This window comes from Cucurbita pepo, unplaced genomic scaffold, assembly GCF_002806865.2.
Source record: "Cucurbita pepo subsp. pepo cultivar mu-cu-16 unplaced genomic scaffold, ASM280686v2 Cp4.1_scaffold000178, whole genome shotgun sequence".
NCBI classification, from domain to species: Eukaryota; Viridiplantae; Streptophyta; class Magnoliopsida; order Cucurbitales; family Cucurbitaceae; genus Cucurbita; species Cucurbita pepo.
Genome location: NW_019646451.1, coordinates 40,273 through 44,340, shown reverse-complemented (window position 1 = coordinate 44,340; position 4,068 = coordinate 40,273).

Below are 4,068 nucleotides of genomic sequence, written 5' to 3'. Positions count from 1 at the left end.
ACATAAAGTTTGATACTGCGATCAAATCTTATGGCTTTAAACAGAATGTTGACGAACCTTGTGTTTATAAAAGGATAGTCAACTCTACAGTAGCTTTCCTGGTGTTGTACGTTGACGATATCCTACTAATTGGAAATGATGTGGGAATTCTGACTGACATTAAGCATTGGCTGGCGACACAATTCCAAATGAAAGATTTGGGAGAGGCTCAGTTTGTTCTTGGAATCCAAATTGTTCGAAATCGCAAGAACAAAACACTAGCTTTGTCTCAAGCATCGTACATCGACAAAATGTTGATTCGATATAAGATGCAGGACTCCAAGAAAGGATTATTACCTTTCAGGCATGGAGTTCATTTGTCGAAGGAACAAAGTCCTAAGACACCTCAAGAAGTTGAGGATATGAAACACATTCCCTATGCATCAGCGGTCGGTAGTCTGATGTATGCTATGCTATGTACCCGACCCGACATATGCTATGCTGTGGGAATTGTCAGCAGATATCAGTCCAATCCGGGACGTACTCATTGGACTGCCGTTAAGAATATCCTCAAGTATCTTAGGAGAACGAGGGACTATATGCTAATGTACGGTGCTAAGGATCTGATCCTTACAGGGTACACTGACTCAGATTTTCAGACCGATGTAGATACAAGGAAATCGACATCAGGATCTGTCTTCACTCTGAACGGAGGAGCAGTAATATGGAGAAGCATAAAGCAAGGTTGCATTGCTGATTCCACCATGGAGGCTGAGTATGTTGCTGCTTGTGAAGCAGCGAAAGAATCTGTATGGCTTAGGAAGTTCTTAACTGATTTGGAAGTCGTTCCAAATATGCATCTTCCCGTCACTCTTTATTGTGATAACAGTGGAGCAGTTGCAAATTCAAAAGAACCAAGAAGCCATAAGCGAGGAAAACATATTGAGCGCAAATATCATCTCATAAGGGAGATTGTGCAACGAGGAGATGTGATCGTCACACAGATAGCTTCAGAACACAACATTGCTGATCCATTTACAAAGCCCCTCACGGCTAAAGTGTTTGAAGGGCACCTAGTGAGTCTAGGACTACGAGTTATGTAATCTAGGGCAAGTGGGAGAAAAGGCATGAGTATGTGATGCCCTAGTTTATTGTATTTCTCTCTACTCAACGTTATAAAACCCCACTAGAGTTTTAGTCCAAGTGGGAGTTTGTTGGGTTTTATGTCCTAAAACTCATAGTTTGTAAACAAAGATATATTCTATTTTCAATAAAGTTATTATTGTTGTTTATTCAGAAAAAATTGTTATTGAATAAAGTGAACTTTACGATCATTAATCTAAATCCAATAAACTAAGAACACTCTGGCTATAGTATGACTACTTGAACTATATGTAGAGACATAAGAGTGGATCAAGTTCAAGTATATAGTCAAAATGATCTATAGTATAAGGATAAGGCTGAGTACCTTATTCTGGGGACACTATGGATGCGGCCCACTTTTGTATATGATATAAACAATGCGATCACTAAATTGTGCATGTGGAGACATGTGAGTGGGGGCGTCCTATGCAATGAGTATTGCATAAGATCGGACCATGAAGAAAACCACTCTCACTTTATAAAGTCGTTTACTGTTGAGACTGATTTTCTTTTCATTCGATAACCTAGGTAACTCGGTTTTAATCCTGAGCTAACCATGAACTCCTGTTTATTCGGAATTATCCTTAGATTTGCATGGGTGAGAGTGGCTCTAGTTCGCCGACTCAACAGGCCTCCCATTTCAGGGGTAAGACTGGGTGAATGGCTGGGGACGTGGGGTGCAAGACGGAATTCACTCCTACCCACTTTTAGGGATAGAAGAAAGGTAGTTCCCTTAAGCACTGACTCCAGGTCTTGAACAAGGGGCCCCACCCTCTCATTGGCCTGAGAGGGATTCGGTTTACTGGTTGGACCACAAACCAATTGTTTATTAGAGGATCAGTGAGACATAAGGAACAAGAAGTAACTTCAGGGGTAAAACGGTAAATTGACCCAGCTCTAGTTACGAACAACCTGTGAAGGATCGACTTACTAATCATGGTTATATCAGATGGACAGAAATATATCTATAGTGAGGGGAGTGCAACTACTAGGCTATAGTGGAGTGTCCTAGTAGTTAACGAATGTTGGTTAACCAGGTTAATGAGTTTAATCGGTTAATCTTGAATCGTTGGAGCCCATGATCTATAGGTCCATTAGGTCCCTCTGCTAGCTCATATCGGACTAAACCATAGAACAGTGTGACGAGTGAGTTCGAAGTGTTCGAATTCAAATTAGGGAATATGCGTTACATATATACGATATATTTAACCGCAATTTTATTTTATTTACGAAATAAACGAAAAGAGAGAATCTGAGATATTTAAATAAGATTTAAATATCTTAATCAATTATGTGTCGGAATTGACTGGGATTGGCATTTGAATTAATATTAAATATTAATTAAATAGTTTAATTAATTATTTAATGTTACTTTAATTTGAAATTCATTATTCAAATTAATTGTTGAATTAAAATGAAGAAAGTCAAAATGTTGACTTTCATCTAATTAAAATGAAGAAAGTCAAAATGTTGACTTTCATCTAATGGAAAAATCATGTTAGTGGAATTTTGAGGTGTCAAAATTTGGTTTAACCAAACTTGCATGTTTGCCAAATAAACCCCACAAGTTTGAGTGGAATTTTGAGTGTCAAAATTTGGTTAACTCAAACATGCATGCTTGCCACATAATCTCAAACATTTGAGTGGAATTTTAAGTGTCAAGATTTGGTGATCTCAAGTTTGCATGAACATGCAAACTTGACTCTTTAAATAGAGTGATCATGATACTTGGAAGGGATTCTTCTTCATCTTGATAAAAAAAAACCTCTCACAAGCACTCTCTTTCACGTATACAAAATCCCTCCCAAGTTTAGTCACTCACCGGATTCCACAATCCCGTTCTAAGGCCGGAGAATAGTGGAGAAGACACTAGTGGTGGTTCGAAATCGGTTCGTGAGGCAAAAGGAGTTTGAACTACAAAAGGTTAGTATTTAAACTCATTAAGTTTTAATACTTATGAACATGCTAGTCATTTACAATAATTGATGTTCTAAAAGTGCCTAAGATCCAAATTGCTTCCGCATGTGTTATATTAACACCATCAATTGGTATCAGAGCAAGTTTTAGGCACTTTATTTACATTAATTTGATCATGGTGGGTACCATTTCATGCATGAAATTTGTGGTTGCTAAAGTGGATGGTTTTGGTTTTGGCATTTTTTTTTGGCTTCCATTTGATACAATTATTGTAATAAGCCTAAGGTGTATGGGCTTTAATAAATGAAGAAAGGTCTGTAATTTTTATAAAGTCATTAGAGTCCACTTTAGGTTGTAATTGATCGAAAATGGAAGAGATAAGCAAGCTGAACCGAAGAGGATGGAAGAGGCGGTTCGGGTGATTTTTCTGTCGTTGGGGACCGATTGAACGTTTTTAAGGGTTGGTTGGTCCAGTTCGTGATCGTCGGGAGCGGCTCAAGTTATTTTTAGTTATTAATGTAATAATTTAGTTAATTGCTTGCTTTAAAATGCCAAAACCAACCCACTTTAGTGTGTTTAATTAATTATGCATTATGAATGTATGTTTTAATTAAATAGTAAATGTATATGCATAAAGTATGTCATATAGATTTAAAATCCCACCATAGGCTAAGCATGTTTCATGCATTCCAAGTATGTTATAAGTGTTATAATGTATAGTATGCATGTCTTAGGGTTCCATGAGTGATAGATATAAATTGTTATATTATTGCATGGAATGGATGATTATATAAATTGTTATATAAAGCATGTTATAGGTTATTTTCAACGTCATAAAATGAGGTAGACGTTAAAATCTATAATAAAGATAACAGCATGCTCACTAAGGGTTAAGAACCGAGCACGATCAATTTTAACAGTTAAAAGGGGTCGATGTCTTATAAAATTGCGGTTACGAGAAAGCTCACCTGGCACGATCTTGTCTAAGGCTGAAGGTACTTAAGTTGACGGTTTACGGAACACCTACTA